Below are 21,333 nucleotides of genomic sequence, written 5' to 3'. Positions count from 1 at the left end.
CTGTACTTTCACAGTCAGAATGAAACTTGGAATTTTGGGCTCCTAACGTTTGCATTAAAAACAGACATTAAAACAGACCTTAACTTTGTGTTATCAGTGTGCTTTTCTTGTTTTCCTGGAAGTAACTGAAATAATCAGTAACAGTGAGGTTGGGGAATCTTCATTATCAGTAAATACCATGCTAGTCCTACCCCTATATCTGTTGGCGGAATATGTATAGCTGTCTTGATACCGATACAAATAAAGCAGGAGTACAGAAATCCGTGGTGAAGTTACCAGATGTGTCGCATCACACGCATTCCATTAATTCAGATCACTTCAGAGTTGATGCCAGCCTGAATTATTGGCCATGACTTTTTGCCTAGGTGTTGCAGTTAAAAAGAATTCGCATTATCTTGAAAAATATGCCAAAAAGCACTGCACAACTGTGCCAAGAACATCTGTTTAAAAAAAAATACAGCTCCTGTCTGTAACGATAGCTTTTGTCACGACTTATCAAGAGGAATAAAATATGACTCTGCGCTTGTCTTTCGAGAGACCGAATTCAGCTTTCGCCTCATTTTCAGAATCAGTAGCGGCAAACAAGTAAATCCAATTAAATGTTGACCATAGCAGTCAGTGACCTTTTAACTAACCATCATAATTAGAGTTGTGTGGAATGCCAAGATATAATTATAGAGGCACCTGCATAACCATCTGTCAAAACGATTTGGTACCTGCAGTTGGAAAGATGTCTCTTGATGTTGTTTCGACTTGCTGTGGCCTATTGTCACCATTCCATTGTCTGATGCTATTTCCCTCAAACCCCGCCCCCCCCCCCCCCCCCCCCCCCCCCTCTCCCCGCAACCCCTCAGGAAATTTCTACTGCTGAGCCATAAATAATGTACAGGCAGTTGCAGATTCTTTGTAAATGTCAACCAATACGTAGGCGCTGCACGATTCAGACCTCAGCCAGCAATGACATCTTACATATCATCTTGCTTTTAACGTGTCTTCAGCATCAAATCAAATGACAATCCATTTTACATACATAATAAAGCATAAGAGAATCTTTTCCTGGACACATATCACTAGAGACGCCATAGAATTTTCAATATTTAAAATATCATATGTTCTCCACGCGAATTCAATTCTCTAAGTTTCAAATATTTAAGTGTTGTAAATTGAATTGAAATATATAGTGCTATTAAATATTACGCCTCCAAATAACACCTGGGAATATTAAAGTCTGTGTCAAGGTAGCGATGCTTCAGAACTTCCGAATCATTCTTTTCTCTGCTAATTGTGCTCAGCTGCCGACGGGGGTTTAATTATTGTAATATCCCTGCCATTTTTTTTTTCTGTTACGGCAACAAAGACTGAGGGCGGAGTTTTCCATTTCTTTGACTAAGTGTTAACTCAGGTGGGAAAAGTGGTGTGTAGATCAGCAGCGCCACTGCCGGCTTTTCCCGCCATACTTCTGATACTTGGTCAAAATTAAATCCTGGAGGCGGGTCCCATGATGTTACGCTGGTGGTGGGGGAGGGGGGGGGGGGTGGCTATGAATGATCCTGCCTTGCCAGCAACCTCGGCCTTCAAGAGATTCGGACACCCCTAACCCCGTATGTGAATCAACCTTTTTTGAGGCCATAGCTCTGTTTCAGTGCTTTTAAAAAATTCATTCTTGGGACATGGACGTTGCTGGCTGGGCCAGCATTTATTGTCCATCCCCAGTTGCCCTTGGAGGGCAGTTGAGAGTCAACCACGTTGCTGTGGCTCTGGAGTCACATATAGGCCAGACCAGGTAAGGGCAGCAGATTTCCTTCCCTAAAGGACATTAGTGAACCAGATGGGTTTTTCTGACAATCGACAATGGTTTTATGGTTATCAGTAGATTCTTAATTCCAGATTTTCAAAAATTGAACTCAAATTCCATCATCTGCTGTGGTGATTCGAACCCAGGTCCCCAGAATAGTAGCTAAGTCTCTGGATTAATAGTCTAGCGATAATACCACTATTCCACCAGTTGGGTCCCTCCCACAGATGTGCCCCCCCCAACCACACAGATGCACCTTCCCCCTCCCAGAGTCCACCCTCCCCAAGGAGACCCGGGCACCCTCGCCTCCATGGACCTCCCCATTGGAAGTCTCCCTTTCCTGGCACTGCCCTCTTGCCATGAACCTCCCCATTGGAAGCCCCCCTTTCCTGGCACTGCCTGCTGGTAGGGAGTAAGGGGGTGCTAATGTGTTGGGTCTACTGCCCCTGGAAGAAGTTCAGACATTGCCACATGACAAGTCAATCATACAACGAGCGGGGCAGGTGGGTGCTGAGGAAATACAAATATTGTTTGCTCAGGATAATCAGAAACATCTCGAACAGTTTAATACTCAATCTGGAAACAAAACAAATTGTTCACCCACATGGTATCAGCTATTCTCCTGGTTGACTTAAAGTTCCGATTTATATGGCTAGCCAAATTGTAATGGTTTAATGTTAATCGTTACCTAAAATACGACTGTCACTTGCAAGCATACATTGCAAGCATACACTTACACGATACATTATCTTCTGGTGTGTGTGCATGCACATTGAATGTATGCATGGGTATTTGAGTTCAGTGATGGTTTCATGAAGTGGTTGAGATGTATCATGATATTCTCTAAAACTAGTCTTATGGTTGCTGGTGGCGTTCTGTATTGATTGCTGCCTTGGATACAGGATAGTACATTCAGACAGGAGAAGGAAAAGGCATGCCTCACTAATTGGGACATCAATTTAAATTGATGGGCATGGAGTTTGAGTCAGCAGTCTGTGGAGGAACACATTATATTATGACCTGATTAAAATCAGTTGTTTTTTTTTAACCAGTGACGATGATCATCTTTAGCCAAAATCGTACATTGGAAAGCCAAGCACTTGTTATGCTTACAAAGTATTTCTCCATTTTTGGTAAGGAGCCAATGTGGTAAAGCTACAAGACAGGGCTATATGCATGCTAAATAGCAGAAGCAGCATGCTAAAGATAGAGCTAAGAAATCCCACAAGCAAAAGATCAGACCAAAGCTCTGCAAACCACCCACGTCCAGCCATGATTGATGGTGGACAATTAATTGGAGGAGGAAGTTCTATGAACATCCATGGGGGAGCCCAACACATGAGTGCAAAAGACAAGGCTGAAACATTCACAAACATCTTCAACAAGAAATGCTGATGGATCCATCTCAGCCTCCTCCTGAGGTCCCAGTCTTTTTTAAATTTTTAAAAAATTTGATTTATTATTGTCACATGTATTAGTATACAGTGAAAAGTATTGTTTCTTGCGCGCTATACAGACAAAGCATACCAAAGGAGAGGGTGCAGAATATAGTGTTACAGTCATAGCTAGGGTGTAGAGAAAGATCAACTTAATGCTAGGTAGGTTTATTCAAAAGTCTGGTGGCTGCAGGGAAGAAGCTGTTTTTGAGTCGGTTGTACATGATCTCAGACTTTTGTATCTTTTCCCGACGGAAGAAGATGGAAGAGAGTATGTCCGGGGTGTGTGGGGTCCTTAATTATTCTGGCTGCTTTTCCGAGGCAGCGGGAAGTGTAGACTGAGTCAATGGATGGGAGGCTGGTTTGAGTGATGGACTGGGCTTCATTCACGACCCTTTGTAGTTTCTTGTGGTCTTGGACAGAGCAAGAGCCATACCAAGCTGTGATACAACCAGAAAGAATGCTTTCTATGGTGCATCTATAGAAGCTAATGAGAATTGTAGCAGACATGCCAAATTTCCTTAGTCTCCTGAAAAAGTAGAGGCGTTGGTGGGCTTTCTTAGCTATAGCGTCGGCATTGAGGGACCAGGACAGGTTGTTGGTGATCTGGACACCGAAAAACTTGAAGCTCTCAACCATTTCTACTTTATCCCCATTGATGTAGACAGGGACATGTCCTCCACTACGCATCCTGAAGTTCAGCAGTTTGATTCATCCACGTGAAATAAAGAGACAACTGAATGCACCGGATACAGCAATGGCTACGAGATTTGCCACTATCCTGATTGTAGTGTTCAAGACCTATACTCCAGGACTAGCTGCACCTGTGAACCAGGTTGTTTCAGTACAGCTACAACACTGGCATCTGCCCAACACTGTGGAAAATTTTCTGAGGTGTGTCCTGTCCACTGAAAAATTTAATCTAGCCATTTACCACTTCTTCAGTCCACTGTCAACCAGCAGCAAAGTGACGTAAGGGGCCTTGACAATGCAACAAGCACTTACATTGCAATAATCTGCTCTCTGATGTTCAGTTTAGGTTCCGCCAGGGCCACTTGGCACCAGACCTCATTGCAGCCTCAGTCCCAACATGGACAAGGGGATTTTTCACAGTAACTTCATTGCAGTGTTAATGTAAATCTAACTTGTGACATGAATAAATAAACTTTAAAAGAGCTAAACTAAAGAGAAGAGGTGAAAGTGACTGCCCTTGAAATCAAGCCAGTGTTTGACTGAGTGTGGCATTGGGGAGCCCTGACAAAACTGGATGGAGTCATACATGGCACAAAGGAAAATGGTTGTGGTAGTTGGAAGCCAATTTTCTCAGCTCTAGGATATCACTGCAGTTTCCTCAGAGTAGTATCTTCGACCCAACCATCTTCAGCAGCTTCATGAATGATCTTCCTTCCATCATAAGGTCAGACGTTTGCTGATGACTGCACAATGGTCAGCATCATTCGCAACTCCATTGACCAAAAATGGAACTGGATTTCTAGCTCCACTTTTAACTCCTGGGAGGGGAATACCAGAGACCCTCCCCATCCTACTGACACCCAGCAAACCTCCCCCCGCCCCCCCGCCCGACTACACCCCTCAATTGCCATCCCGACCCCTGTTGGCATAAAATCACGTTGTAATTCTGTCAATGACTGGCTGGTGGCATGAAAGCCATTTGTATTCATTTGCATCTCGTGAATGTTCATTAAAGCAGCTGCCTTGGAATGTCTGATATGATGGCGGCGGGCAGCTGTTTTAATGAACATTAGGTGGGCTAATGTAAAATTAGGTGGGCTGAAAACCCGATTGCTAAAGTGTGGTGTGCACACACGATGGTTCTCAATTCACAAGAGGCTTCGAGGTGAGTGCAACAAAATCTTTCTGTCTAATGCTGCACTGCGCTGATGTGCTCCACACCACCTCACTGGGGTGCAATTGCAAAGACAAGGGGGGCAATGTGGAAGTAAGGCTCTGCAAGAATGGGGGAGGAGGGTGGGCGGGGATAGGGGTAGGTGAGGCTGCGGGCTCACACTGGCAGGCAGAGGGGCTAGGAAGTGAATGAAGAAACTGAACAATGGAAGGCAGAGGTAAAACCGACGGAAGGAAGATGGACCCCAACAAGGCGACATGAAAAGCTCATAAGCAACGGGGTCAAACGTCACTTGCTGGAAGGGGATGGATGTAGACTCCAGATGCAGTGGGTGGAGGTCCAAGTGGGGCATGGTTGTCTCGCAGGTGATGGGCTCAGGGGGAGGGTGGTTGAATAGAGGAACAGACTTCTTCTTGAGCTGGTAACATCTTGTTCAACCTGATGAAGACAGGTGGCCTGGAGAGAGAAATATGAGTGTGCTGGACTGGTGTTTAAATATGGCGCTGGGATTATCACACCTGCCAGCTGATGGTGGGTGGATGAATCAACTGCTGACCTCCAGGCAGCTTCAGAGGGGAACACGCTTGTGCATAATTAATGAGGTTCCAAGCACCTTTCTGGTCAATGGGCGGCATGGTGGCACAATAGTTAGCACTGCTGCCTCACAGCGCCAGGGACCCGGGTTTGATTCCTGGCTTGGGTCACTGTGCAAAATCTGCATGTTCTCCCCGTGTCTGCATGGGTTTTCTCCGGGTACTCCGGTTTCCTCTCACAGTCTGAAAGGTGTGCTGGTTAGGTACATTGACCATGCTAAATTCTCCCTCAATGTACCCGAATGGGGACCGGAGTGTGGTGACTGGCGAATTTTCACAGTAACTTCATTGTAGTGTTAATGTAAGCCTACTTGTGACACTGTGAATGGTTGGGAGGGCCGCGATTGGACCATAGGGGAGTTGGGGCGACAGCACTGTGGGGGTCCCGGGCTGGCCATCGATCAAGCTGGCCAGCAAAGGGGAAGTTGACAGTGTGGGGGCCACTGAGCATGCACAGAGACACGCTGGTTTCAGCCTGTCCAGCGGGAATAAGTCCCACCCACTGATTTATAATGATATTGACGCTGGTGGCCTCTGCATTGCACAGAGTGTGAGAGATTCTAGTGTGAACTCCCACTGGAAAAAAACAGCATGAATTACTCGAGGTTTCCCACAAATTCAACACTTAGAATTTTCTTGGGAGAATTCCAGCCCCTATCTCTGTCCCTATATCTTTCAGCCCAAGGGCCTTTGAGATCTCTGTGCTCTTCCTATTCTGGCCTCTTGGCTCATCTAATTCTGGCTTCCTGCTTGCTGTACCTTTAATTGCCTCAGCCCTAAGACCTCAGATTCACTCCCTCAACCTCTCATTGCTCTGTACAACCTACCTCTTTAATGAATTCTTTCCATCTGCCTGAATAATGCCTTTTTTGGCTTGGTGTCAAATTTTGCTTTGTAACAGTCCTGTTAGGTGCCCTGGGATATTTTATCATATTGAAGGAGCTATATAAATCCAAGTTGTTATTGTTGTACAGCCCTGGTTAGAATTGCTCTACCATTGATGGTTATGCTTTCAGCTGCCTAGTCCATAAACTCTGCAATTCCCTCCACAAACTTTTCTACCTTTGTAACTTACTCTTTTCATTTAAGATGCTCCTTAGAACCTAACTGGTGTGGACATTTGTTTCTATATTGACAAACACTTTTGTTAAGTGCCATGGGATGTTTTTCTGTGTTAAAAGTTTCAAATAAATGCCTGTCGCTGTTGCTCATTTGATCAGAATAATAAACCTATGATCGGGTGGCGTGGTGGCACAGTGATTAGCATTGCTGCTTCACAGCGCCAGGGACTCGGGTTTGATTCCCTGTTTGGGTCACTGTCTGTGCGGCGTTTGCACATTCTCCCCATGTCTGCATAGGTTTCCATTGGGTGCTCCAGTTTCCTCCCACAGTCTGAAAGACGTGTGGTTTAGGTGCATTGGCCAAGCTACATTCTCCCTCTGTGTACCCAAACAGGCACCGGAGTGTGGCGACTAGGGGATTTTCACAGTAACTTCATTGCAGTGTTAAGATAAGCCTACTTGTGACACTAATAAATAAATACTTTCCAACAAACAGCGTCTATCAATTCTTCAAATTTGAGAAGTTCAAAATGTTGCAGCAAGCAACAGGCTTAAGCACTTGACCAAGTGACATTGAAGATTTTGCAGGTAAACAATGGAAGATTGTAGAAACAGCAGGACTGAGCAGATATGGCAGTAGGACAGATAGAGTGGAGGAGAAGATCTTGGAGGTTGTAGCAGCAAAGATTATGCATTAAAGCCAGGGAGTTAAGTAGGGTGGACGTCTGTTGGGCAGACTGATCAATATTGGCAATGGACGTTGATGGAGCAGCCCGTACTGGATTGCAGAGTATCACAGTGAGTTGTGATGAGTGCCAGGCATTGCAGTGAATGTCAGTAGACACATGGAGGAGCATGCCAGGAACTGATGCCAGAAGGGCAATGGCTAGTACCAGCTGGCCACTGAGGTAAGCAAGAACCAAACATCCAGCCAATTTTTATATCTGACCAATTGAATTTTTATGACTGAAAGTTTGCATTTTTTGTGCGGGGTGTTACCCTTTCAGAAAATAGGATGTTGAATTATTATTTTCTACGTTTAGGCCTTTTTCAACATTGTTCTCACCATCCATCACCAACAACATTTGGAAATGTATGCCGCGATTTTCCCAAAAGCGCTGAGTTGCAGGAAAACTATTCTAGATCCCAACTGTTTTGTCACTTCAACTACTCACCCGAATCTCCGCACTCTGTGCACTGCAGAGGTCCCGATCGAGAATCTCATTAAAAACCCAGCGGGGTGGGGACTATTCGCGCCGTGTCTGATAGTTCTGGAAATCTGCGCATCTGCAGTGGTCCCGATCTGTCAATCTCCCCGTTTGCTGGCCGATTGCCCCAGGCCCTGCCCACAGTAGGCCTTGCCTCCTTGGCAATGCCTGATGCCTGATGGGCAGTGCCAATGTGCCCCCTGGGCACGGGCACTTTGCCCCTTGGGCAATGCCATGGGGCACAGGCTGGCACTGCCAGGGTGCCCATGCCCAGGGGGCACCACCTGCCCACCGCCCAACCCCCTGGGGGCCCCCGATTGACCTCCCTTCATTCCGGCGGGGTCTCCGGCTAGTTCCCTGAACGTGGGGAGCTACTCTAAACCCTGCCGGAATGAAGTACTCCTGGCGGGGTGAGAGATTCAATCGGGATCGGTAAGTTCCCGATAATTACATTTAAAAGACATTTAAAACATTAAAAATAGATTTAAATGACTTACCTGCCTTCCCGCCGGCGACTGTTCGCTGGCTCTGGGGGATGCACATGCATTCCTTGCGCATGCGCAAACCCTGGAACAAGGCCAGCGACGCGCATCTCCCACCGTGACCCGCCAGAAAAGTTGTGGGTCGCGATGGGAGAATCGCGGCCATGGTGTTTCAATACTTAACTCACATGGGAAATTTAAAATGTCATTTTCATACGCCACCTGCACTATTTATGGCACATCAGTGGACATCCCAAGCTCCAAAGAGCTGAATATCTCTTGGTCATTGGACCAAAGCAAGCGGACAGTCAAGGAGTGCTACTTGTCAGTATCCTCTCTGCAGCCAGATACAGTAACTGGTGAGAATTGCCATCTATTCTTCACCATGAGTTGCTTCACAGTAATTTAACTCCCTGGTCTCGTTAGTACAATTTGCTATATCTGCTGAACTGTTCTGTTCACAAGGAAGAACAGCTGGCAACACCCAGTTTATAGCTGCAGAATTGACACTCCATCTGTCTGACCTGGTTTGGACGGAGTCTTCCAGCATCGGTTCTCAGTATTTCTTGTACTGTTATGTGTATGTGTAGATCTCACCTAGCACAGGCCCATTGCACTGAAATAACTGGAGCAGTAAACAACAAATGCCTCATTTGTTGAATTTTGGTTGCAAAATTAAGCTTGCAGGTGGTTCCCATAATTTTTAACCAAATCTTGAAAATTTCTGTCTTCAAGAACTGATTCATTCCAGGAGGTACATTGTTTTTGTTAAAGTTTAAAATTTATGTACTAATACATGAACACTGCACTGAGAAAATCCCTTAGTTGCCACACACTGGCGCCTGTTCGGGTACACAGAGGGAGAATTTAGCATGGCCAATGCACCTAACCAGTATGTCTTTCGGACTGTGGGAGGAAACCAGAGCACCCGGAGGAAACCCACGCAGACACGGGAAGAATGTGCAGACTCTGCACAGACAGTGACCCAAGCCGAGAATCGAACCTGGGTCCCTGGCGCTGTGAGGCAGCAGTGCTACCCACTGTGCCACCCATACTAAATCCTGTTGCAGTAGGTGAAAGTGAAAGCAAGGGGATATTTCTGTTGTACAAGGTGGATTGATCACTTTAGCAGGGTGGTTACATTCTTTGCTCTTGTTTTATTTAATTCTTTTGTGGGACATGGGCATCGCTGGCTGGCCAGCATTCATTACCCATCCCTGGTTGCCCTTTTAGGGCAGTTGAGAGGCAACCACATTGCTGTGGCTCGAGAGTCACATGTAGGCCAGACCAGGTAAGGATGCACATTCACATTTCCCAATCATATCAGAAAATCTTTATATTCTTTGTCTGGCTTAGACATTTCTCAGAATGTAATTCAGCCCCCGCATCCAGCATAAACGGATTTCCTATCTATAAAAGTGGAAAACAGGAGGTTAGTTTTGCAAATGGGAGAAAAGGTTTGATACTCACAGGAATAGAACAAATCATGCAATTGGCATCGCGATGAATACTAAATAGATTTTTTCCCATGAAGGTGAGAGATCTGTGGCAGTTTGGTGACTGAATAAATATAAAAAATCGGATTAATATTAAATATAATTTCTGAGAAGTTTAGAAGAATACTGACATTTTCATTTTTATTGGCCCCACCACTGGGGCTTTGAAGATACCCGTTGAGTAGGTTTGCGCGTGTGACAATGTGAAAAATTAGCACTTAAAACATTGTTTCAGTTACAGCAGGGGGTGCCTTACAGCACAGTTGGAAAATACGTTTTTTTTTAAGTACAGCATCGAGCTTAAATGCCTGCAGCTTAAATGTCAGGATGTAAAATACATTTTTAAATATATTCACTTGAGTACCATCGAATATATTAGAAAGCAAATAAGCGCAATTAAAATTTCTACTGAAGAGCTCCCTGCTCTACATCTCTCTCACATAAAAAACATGATGGTTAACAAAATTATTTACTGTTTGAGGGTAAAGCAATGAAATTTGATTCCCTCTACAGCTCCATTCCAATTCATTCCTTTTCTGATCTGCAAATGTGTAACGACCATGGACTCATTGCTATTGTTTTAATCCTTGTTTCCTTCGAGCCATTCCACATGAAAATCATGTAACATTCATCCCTATTCAGTTCCAGGATTTATCTGCATTTGACATACTCCTAAAGGTGCACAGGATTCTTTATCTGATATTTCTCCCATTAAAATCCCTACTTTTCTTTTTCCTTGCCACATTTGGACTCTTTAGAACATGATTCTACTCTTGCTGCAGGCGTATACTGTTTGCTTATCATTTATTAATATCAATGCACCAACACAAGGCAACCTTGCTTAGAAAGCCGCCACAACACAATAAGCTGCTATTGTAAAAACGGCGCGGAGAAATCAAACAGTGGACTTGGTAGATACAGCAAAAGAATACAGTAAAGTGAAGCAGTGTATACCAGGCACAACAAACATATGTCAACCTGGATAAAATAGAAGAAAGGGATTAAACATAATTCAGCATATCATTTCTTATGAAGCCATCAGCTTCAAACAAGGTTTCTGTTCTGTTCACCCTGGTTTGCTTGGTGTAATTCTCCCATAATAAACTGTATTAAAAGAAAATCAAAGAATTTTAAATGCAAATTAAATGCAGTGCAACTTTCCACAATCTTATACACTTTACCAGTTTCATACCAGAAGCAGGTCCAGTACATAAAACCGATGATGCTCCCAGAATGAAATAATCACCATTGGAAGTTCGGAGCATTGGAGCAAGCCTTCCTCCTCGCGAGACTGTTCCGTCATATCCAACAGATCAAGGCTGATCGTCTACTTCTACGCCATTTTTCCCCACTATCCCCATATCCCTTGATGTCATTAGTAGAGTCATTCATCAACGGGGATGAAGTGGAAATGGTCAAGAGCTTCAGGTTTCTAGGTGTCCAGATCACCAGCAACCTGTCCTGGTCTCTCCACACTGATGCTACAGTTAAGAAAGCCCACCAATGCCTCTATTTTCTCAGCAGGCTAAGGAAATTCAGCATGCCTGCTACGACTCTCACTCCCAGCCCTTACTGGACCCAACCCAAGGCCCTCCCCCCTTTCTTCCCCCTTCCTCCCGACCACCTCCCCCAGCAGCTAAAAAAGGGTTGTGTCCTTCAATTCACAGACGCTGGTCTTTGACACTGGGCCCCGGGGATGCCTGGATCTCACCTGGCCTTCATCGAAAAGTCAGGTGCGATAGGATTGGAAGAAAAATTATTGAAGTAATTGGGCATGGAGTGGCAATCTGACACTGATTGCCACTCTGAGGAAGTTTACAACCAACCCATCAATTTAACACAACAACAGAGGAAGCTGGAAAAACTCAGCAGGCCTGCCAGTGTCTATCAGGAGAGAAACAGGGTTAACACTTCGAGTCATGGGCTCTTCATCAGAACTAAAAGGAAGGAGAAAATGTTAGAGAAAAAAAACCGCAACAAGAAGGAGCAACTTTAAGAACAAATGACAGATGGCCTGGGGTGAGAGGGAGGGGGTGTTTTGCACTGAGGCAATGCATGTATGGAATATTAAAAAAGAAGAGAAGAGGAGAGTGTTTAAGATGGTGGAGAAAGGTCACAATCTAAAGTTGCTGAACTCAGTGTTGAGTCCTGAGGGCTGTAAAGTGCCCAATCGGAAGAGGGGATGCTGCTCCTGGCTTCACTGGAACTTTGCAGCAGGCCAAGGATTCCCCAGTGTGGGAGCAAGATGTTGAGTTAATTTTGATTTGATTTGATTTATTGTCACATGTATTAACATACAGTGAAAAGTATTGTTTCTTGTGTGCTACACAGACAAAGCATACCGCTCATAGAGAAGGAAACTAGAGAGTGCAGAATGTAGTGTTACAGTCATAGCTAGGGTGTAGAGAAAGATCAACTTAATGCAAGGCAGGACCGTTCAAAAGTCTGACAGCAGCAGGGAAGAAGCTGTTCTTGAGTCGGTTGGTACGTGACCTCAGACTTTTGTATCTTTTTCCCGAAGGAAGAAGGTAGAAGAGAGACTGTCCGAGGTGCGTGGGGTCCTTAATTATGCTGGCTGCTTTGCCGAGGCAGCAGGAAGTGTAGACAGAGTCAATGGATGGGAGGCTGGTTTGCGTGATGGATTGGGCTACATTCACGACCTTTTGTAGTTCCTTGCGGACTTGGGCAGAGCAGGAGCCATACCAAGCTGTGATACAACCAGAAAGAATGCTTTCTATGGTGCATCTGTAAAAGTTGGGGAGAGTTGTAGCTGACATGCCAAATTTCCTTAGTCTTCTGAGGAAGTAGAGGCGTTTGTGGGCTTTCTTAACTATAGTGTTGTTATGGGGGGACCAGGACAGGTTGTTGATGATCTGGATAGCTAAAAACCTGAAGCTCTCGATCCTTTCCACTTCGTCCCCGTTGATGTAGACAAGGGCATGTTCTCCTTTACACTTCCTGAAGTCGATGACAATCTCCTTTGTTTTGTTGACATTGAGGGAGAGATTATTGTTGCCGCACCAGTTCACCAGATTCTCTATCTCATTCCTGTACTCTGTCTCATCATTGTTTGAGATCCGACCCACTACATTGCTGTTGTCAGCAAACTTAAAAATCGAATTGGAGGGGAATTTGGCACATTACAGGAAGGTTAAGGTCATGCTTGCAAGCTGAGCAAAGGTGTTCCGCAAAGCAGCTGCGTTTAGTCTCCTCTATGAAGAGGGTACGGTATTGGGAACAGTGAATACAGTAAACCAAATTGAAGGACGTACAAGTGAAACGCTGCTTAACCTGAAACAAGTGTTTGGAGCCTTGAATGATGATTGCAAGGGAAGATGGGGTGGGAAGGGGGTGAGGAGTTTGGCGTGATGGAGGAGTGGACCAGTGTCTCACAGAGGGATCGATCCCTATGGAATGCTGATAGGAGGATGTGGGGAAGATGTATTTCATACTGGCATTATATTGGAGCTGACGGAAATGGTGGAGGATGATCCTTTTAATGCAGAGCTAGTGCGGTGAAAAGTGAGGACAAGAGGGATCATATCATGGTTCTAGGAGGGAGGGAAGGGATAGGGCAGAGGCGCTGGAAATAGGTCGAACATGGTTGAGTGTCCTGTTAACCACAGGGAAGTTAGGAAAAAAGGCAGACATGTCAGAAGCACCATATTCAAAGGGGACATCATCAGAACAGATGCAGCACAGGCAGAGAAACTGGGAGAATGGGATGGAGACCTTGAATGAAACAGGATGTGGAGGGCCGTTATCGAGGTAGGTGTGGGAGTCGGTAGGTTTGTAATGAATATTAGTGGTCAGTGTCTCACCAGAAATGGAGAGAGAGTGGTCAAGGAAGGGAAGGGAAGTGTCGGAGATGGACCATGTGAAGGTGAGAGAGGGGTGGAAATTGGGAGCAAAATTGATAAATTTGTCCTGGTCCAGATGAGAGCATGGAATGGCATCTGTACAGTCATCGATGTAATGGAGAGAATTGCAGGAGCGGGTCTGAGCAGGACAATTTTCAGGAGAGAAACAGGGTCAATTTGACGGTACATTCCCTTGGAATCAGCAGTTACATAGTTTGGAAGTAAGATTGAACAAGAGCCTTGAATTGAACATTTGTAATGCTGAACTTGTTTGGGTCAATTTTAAACTGTCTTCAAAATTTAAAAAAAATAACAGCATGCGTGCGGCAGCTAGTGTCTGCTGCAGGATTCACTTCCCCTATGTGGGTTTTTAGTCTTTGTCAGAATGGGTCATTATTGCCTTACAAGTTTGTTGAAATCATTGTTTTCTCTTCCTCTGCTGCCTTTGTTGTGTTAACTCCCCTGGGCAATGTCATTCTGTGGCCACTTTGTCTCCTCTTTCACCTACTTTCACTTCCATTTTTCCCTTTCAATGACCTTTGCTCAAACTTTCGACCTCTACTAAGTCACCTCCTGTAGTGTTTTTTTCCCCAGAAGTTGTTTAAAATGATTTATTCTGGCTTTCCGAGTTGTTCAATGTTGTTTCGAGCATGGTGGATTATAACTGGTGTACCCTCAGGGTCAGTATACTTTCAAGATACTCAAATAATCTGAATTTGGACAGAGGAAAGGCAGTATCTAAATTCACAAGAGACACAAAACTCGGCAGCATGGTTAACTGTGAAGAAAGAAGGGACTTGCATTTAGATAGCACCATTCACATCCTCGGGGCTTCTAAAGCTGCTTAACAACCGATAACCAATGTTGAAGCGTTTTAACGGAATTCTCCCATTTTGAGGCTAAGTGCGGTTGCGGGTGACTCCGGCAGCGCCTGTCCCGCTGGCCAGAATGCCGGATTTCTGTGCCAGATTCTGTGCTCGGGACCTCATTCATCATGCACAGGCGAGTTCCCCTCCCACTCTCCTGGTGCGCCAACTGCTGATTGGTTCACCTGCCCTCAGCAGGTTCGAAGGTCCCGGCGCCATATTTACACATCAGTCCGGCACACACATATCGCTCTCTCCAGCCCATCTGCCTTCAGCAGACCGTACAGGATGTCAGCAACCCAGAGGGAAAAGGCTAGCAACCTCAAGAAGAAGTCAGTTCTTCAATTCAACCAGTTTCTCCCCAAGCACCCATGCCCCACTTGGACCTCTGCCTACCACATCTGGAGTTTTCATCCATCCCCTTCCAGTAAGTGATATGCTATCCCTTTGATCCCCTTGTCTATGAGCTTTTCATACAGCCTTGTCAGAGTCCAGCTTCCTTCCCCTCAGTCTTCCCTCTGTCTTCCAATGTTCGCCTCTTTCAGCTACCTCCTTGCCCCTCTGCCTGCCATCGTGATCCCTCGTTCTCCTTCACTCCTCCTTGCACAGCCCTCCTTCCACATTACCACCACCTACCCACTTGTCTTTATCAGGCCCCCAGAGCCCCCACCCTCTCCTCGCACTCCACCCCAGGTCAAACTCCAGGCCTTTGTTGTGGTGACTGCATGAATCCCACAGCACAGTTCTGTCCAAATAGACACTTGAGTGTGGTACCAGAGGGAAGGAGATTCCTGTACTCCCCAACCTGGATGCTGTACTGATCCAAAATGGTGACACAAGAAGTTCCATGGGTCCAGCAGCACAGTGCTGTCCATGAACACCAGCTTGGCATGGAGATGGAGGGCAGGAACCAGTCTGCATGCCAGCCTTTCTCAACTGAGTTTGATGCCAATGTGACTTCCTGCGAACATGATGCACGATCGGAAAGCCTGACTGGATGCCGATGGGCATCTGTTTTAATGAGCAATCGTGAGATGCAAATGGCGGTTTGCACCCCCTGCCTGTGGGAAGAGTGATTTGCCATTAACTCGCCATTGGGATAATTGCACCGTACTTGTACACTGGTGGTTTTCTTTTTGGAGACTTTTTGGCTGTCGCCAGATTAACCATACCCGCCTGCCACCAAACCAGCCATGGGCAGGTTGGAAAAATTCTGCCCGAAGTCTGTGACGTGTAGGCCAGGGGGTCACAACTCTTTTATTGGTGATGGCTCTTCATCATAGATTCATGCCTCATGTGCATTCACCTTGTTCTAAAATGATTTTATTTTGACTAACATAATTTATGCTAAAGACAGAAAACGACATAATTAGTAGAGTACAATTATAATGCTGAACAAATGTCAACATCAAAAAGCCTGTTTCAGTGAGCAGGTCGAGCCTGTTTAATGCTTGTGTCCAATTGTGAAATAGAGGCTTCCACTGCAAATCTTTAGGATTTAAGATTATTTATTTGTGTCACAAATTGGCTTCACTGCAATGAAGTTACTGTGAAAATCCCCTAGTCGCCACACTCTGACGCCTGTTCGGGAAAACTGAGGGAGAATTTAGCGATGCCAATGCACCTAACCAGCACATCTTTCGGACTGTGGGAGGAAACCAGAGGACTCAAAGGAAACCCATGCAGACACGTGGAAAAAGTGCAGAGATAGTGACCCAAGCCAGGAATCGAACCCAGGTCCCTGGCGTTGTCAGGCAGCACTGCTAACCATTGTGCCACCGTATCTCTGTCTATCTGTGTCTCTATATTCATAATTCTATGTTTGATTTTGATATAAGTGAAGAAAATTTCACTTCAAAAAGATAGATTGAGGCCACATGAAGAGGTATTTCAAAAGTTCTGAGTTGTGGAACTCTTGAAATTGAGAACAAGATTGGTCAAGAGACATGCCTTTAGAGTTATTGCTCAATACAGAGTCACTAGTTCAAGTTAATTTATTAGTCACAAGGCTTACATTCACTGCAATGAAGTTGCTGTGAAATTCCCCTAGTTGCCACACTCCAGCACCTGTTTGGGTCAACGCACTTAACCAGCATGTCTTTCAGACTAAAGGAGGAAATCGGAGCACCTGGAGGAAACCCATGCAGACAACGTGCAAACTCCACACAGACAGTGACTCAAACCGGGAATTGAACCCGGGTCCTTGGTGCTGTGAAGAAGCAGTGCTAACCCCTGTGCTACCATGCCGCTAAACAAATTATTTCTTCAGGTTCATGGCAATCTTTGCTTTGACTGCAATGTTACCTGGGGAAACAATTTTTGATATCCAGCAGTTCATTTGCCTCTCTTTCAGACCAATATTCACTGAATATTGAGCAAAACTGAGAAAATGCTCCAGAATTTAACTTCTCGAACTGAAACTTCACTGTCTGTAACAATGGAAGATGATGGGCAGGATTTTACAACCGTGCTCACCCCGAAACTGGAAAATCCCATTCAAGGTCAACGGACCTTTCCATGGTCTGCCCCTCGCCTGCTCCGATTTCCATGGTGGGCAGGATGGTCTCAAGTACTGCACTAAAATGGCACCTTAGATTATGGGCTTATATCAGAGGGATTTGAACCCACAACAATCTCACTTATGGCGCTACCACTGAGCAAAACTTACACTTCAAAAGGACAGTCAATATCTTCGAAAAGACGCAGGTAAGTTAATGGGTTGGACAGATGGATGCAATTTAAAATTGAAGGTACATTTTTGGGAGGATAGAGCCTCAGAATTCCTCAGACCATGATCTTGGCACTTGCATCAAGTTCATACCTATTTATATCCTCCAGTGATGTCCCTTCTAAATCTTGCAGAAGGGCATCTAATGACCCCGGGACTAATGGGTGTTTGTCTCTGCTTCCAGGTTTAGGCCCTCCTTTGAAAAGGAATCACATTAACTGTGCAGAAAATGGAGGTCCTGATTTCTCTCTTTCATTGTAGCAGACTCCCACATTATGTCAGTCTTTGTGAGTCCAAGGGCATAGGACAGGGACAATGTTGAAAGATTTCCCACCACTCTAAATAGGCACTATTTCAAGAGAGGCAATGGAGGTCCTGCCATTTATAAAGATCTGTGGGTTCTAGTAGTTTAGGCTCGTGCCCCATGTAATTGGGTTCAAGTCATTCTATGGTCCTTTGGACATACCCCCACTGAAGTTGTGCAGGGGGTGTATCGAACTGCACGTGAAAGCAACAATACTTTAAAGACAGAGGAGCAGAGAGACTTAGGAGTTCAGGAAAACAAAATGGTAAGTTAAACTACCTGTAAAAATGCATGTGATCCAAGATTTCATAAATAAGGATGTTTCACAGCAGCCATAGTAGTTATCTATTTTAGTAAGATTTAGTAAGTGCAGAACATTCCATTAAAACGAAGCACATCAGTTTATGAAGTGATTATGGACCCGGGCTTCTCATCTCATTAGATTTTCATTTGAATTATCAACCTGTTGGGTATTTGTAAGGACAATTCTATAGGCTGTTGTCTCTCAGGCTATTCTAGTGAGGAATTGCTGACTTTTTGTGCACTGTATTTTTCTGGCAGCTATTATTATGTTACTTCCACGTATTATGAAGTAAATGTTGAGAGAATTGAATGAGGAAGTAAAGGCCTGGGAGCATGCTGTTTACTTATTTCCATGGTGTAGTTCCCAAGCTTGAAACTTCCTGATGCAATAGCAATGTGTACATTAGAACTCTTGCACCAGCAGCAGCTGCTGCAAATTGATTTTTTTTGTGCAGGTGAAAGGAAGGCAAACAAAACATCTCTTCAAGATAATTAGTATTAAAAGAAGCAGGATAATATTCTGACCTTATCAACACAAATGGTTGACATCCATTTCTCATCTTTTTATATGTACTGTACCACTATATTTCCAAGCCGGCACGGAGGGAACAGTGGTTAGCATTGCTGCCTCACAGCACCTGGGACCCGGGTTCGATTCTTGGCTCAGGCCACTGTCTGTGTGGAGTTTGCACGTTCTCCCCGTGTCTGCATGGGTTTCCTCTGAGTGCTTCGGTTTCCTCCCACAGTCCAAAAGACATGCTGGGTAGGTGCATTGGCAACTAGGGGATTTTCACAGTAACTTCATTGCAGTGTTGATGTGAGCCTACTTGTGACACTAATACGTTTACTTTAGAAAAGAAAGATTCTTGGCAAAACTGTATATCTATTAAAATTCTCTCACAGTGCAAAAAATGAAAACAGTTCACATAAGGCAAAGCTATGTAGAAAAGGTGAGGCGATATTTTGCAGCAGCAGGGAAAAACGGATAGAGTTAAGGAAGATCAAATGATGGAATATATGTTCAAAGAAGTATCACATTCTTGGAGTTCAAGTGGCTGCTGGAAATCGCTCAATTTTCTCTTCAATTTATTTTGAGTCAAACAATTTTGTGTGTGGTACAATACAAACTAGAGGGGAAATGAGGAGAAATCTTTCCACGTATGCCTCCCTTTCACCGTGATGCTAGGAACATTCAACTGGCTAGATTGAACATTCTCAAATTCAGCCCATAAACCCCTGCTTCTCCACCTCCTTCTTCCCCTTCGAGACCCTTTTTAAAGCCCCCTCTTTGACCAAGTTATTGGTCATCCTTCTTAACATCTACTCGATTTGCTCAGATTATTGTACTTCTTTGGAGCACTGTGAGATGCGTTTCAGCAGAAAAGGCATGATACGAATGCATTGCTGTAGTGGTAATAAGTGCGAAAGTTGCATAAAGATTATTCAACTTGCTCTGTATGGGGAGAGAGGACTGTGTTAAAGATACTTGCAAATGAAGGGAAGATTTGTTACATTACTGTTTACAAATTGAGTGTTTGTGAATGAACAAAAATGAACAGTTGAATGGTTTTCAGTGAGATACCATGCCTGTAAATATTCCATTTAGCATTAGGGAACCATTTTCAATAGAAGGAATAGACTCAGCTACAGACGAACAATGCATGGTTATTTTAAAATCATATTGCGACTCCCTCTGGTGACATACTTCCAGCAATTTAAGTATAGAAAGGAGTAGATTTTCCTTCGGAGTATCTTGGTTCTTTGCCACTCCTAGGATTTCCTGCCATTAGCGACGTCACGTGTTCAAAATGACAGCCCAAATCGAGATTGCCATGCTGAAATCATGAACATATACTGTACAATGTTCAATTGGTATTGTGGCAATGTTCGACGCAAGGAAACCCACACCTTTCTGATATGTAGAGTGACTAAAGGATGTGGATCGGATATTTCAATTTTAAGTACATGGAAGAGGATTGAAGCGATTGCGCTGTGGTCAATTTCAGCCTGTGGCCTGGCAGATTTTATGTTTTAATTTTTTTTAAGTACTGACTCCTCTCCAGCTGTTTCTGAAACAATTGGCCCCACTAGGCCAGTTTGTTATTCAAGTGTGAATCAGTGTTGACAGTGGCATAATGGCTGCTTGAAGTCTTGAATCATACCTGCCTGAGTACATACTCTCTGGAAGGCAATGCAAAATAAATATATAACTAGTAGATTTTCCAAAACATTATAAATGCTAACTTGTACAGTATGCTCTGCCTTATCTATCTGTGTTATCTCTGTGTTCTCTGTGGTGTTGCTAAGTTCTTTTGTGGTTATCTTTGAATCTTTATGCTATGTGGTTGCCTGCAGTATTTCTTGTTTCTCTCAATTAACATCTTTATTTGTTTATTGTTTTGTGTTCTCACAACTGGGGGAAGTATGCGGACTATTCTGCCTCTGCTGCCTATTATGCATTCATGTCATATTGTATTGAATTCCATGTTCAATTTTCTTGTGTATGAGATTAAATTGCTCCAGGAATTTTGCTTCTTTTGTTTGCTTTTGGTCTGCGTAGCATTGCCCTTCTTATTTGTCATTTATTTTTATATTCTTCCTATTTCTCGTCTCCTCCCTCTGATTTCTGCTGTTTAATGTTTGGCTGCTTTGTTTGTTGTTGTCTTTTACCCCTTGCTGTTCTTCTGCCACAGTTTGTAAGGTGGACCCATGGTGATATGACCTTGTGACATGCCACATTGTGGGCTCGATTTTACCATTGCGTTGCACCCGTTTTCGGGCGTGAAAACTTAGTAAAGTCGGGCGTGAGGTGAATAGTGCAATCCGCGCCCGCCTCAGAGCTGGTTCCCCTTTACCAAGGCCCAAACATGGCCGCGATCGGGACAGGCGCGATGGCTGTTTAAATGCATTTGCATGCATTTAAATTAACTTAATGGGCTGCACGCCCAAACTTACCGGCACTTCCCCCTTTACCACCCGTTCGCCCATCCGGAATTGGCGCGAAACAGACATGCTCCATATAAGTCTGGTTCGGGCGCTCCAATTAGTGAGGAGGTAAGTGCTGAGCATCTGACAGCTCTCTACTTGGGATCGGTGCGAGGGAGGGGGGGTAAAAGGGGGGTCTGCTGCCAGTCTGCTTGAGATTGGTGGGGCAGGTGAAAGGGTGTCTGCTGCCACTCTGCCTGTGATCAGTGGGCGGAAGGGGGGTCCGCTGCCACTCTGCTTGAGATCAATGGGGAAAAGGGGGGGTCCATTGCCATTCTGCCTGTGATCAGTGGCGGGGGGAAGGGGGGAAGGCTCATGATCGGTCTGGGTGGCGGGGGTGGGGGTGGGG

General features: G+C 44.8%; 1 protein-coding gene across 1 annotated transcript in view; it reads left to right on the top strand.

Moving 5' to 3' along the window:
• Nucleotides 1-21,333, top strand: part of thsd7ba (thrombospondin, type I, domain containing 7Ba) — a 624,788-nt gene that overhangs the window by 158,246 nt on the left and 445,209 nt on the right. The window lies entirely within an intron of this gene.

The sequence above is a fragment of the Mustelus asterias genome, chromosome 14 (assembly GCF_964213995.1).
Source record: "Mustelus asterias chromosome 14, sMusAst1.hap1.1, whole genome shotgun sequence".
Taxonomy (NCBI): Eukaryota; Metazoa; Chordata; class Chondrichthyes; order Carcharhiniformes; family Triakidae; genus Mustelus; species Mustelus asterias.
The sequence above is the reverse complement of the archived record's forward strand: the minus strand, read 5'-3'. Positions and strand labels throughout refer to the sequence as shown.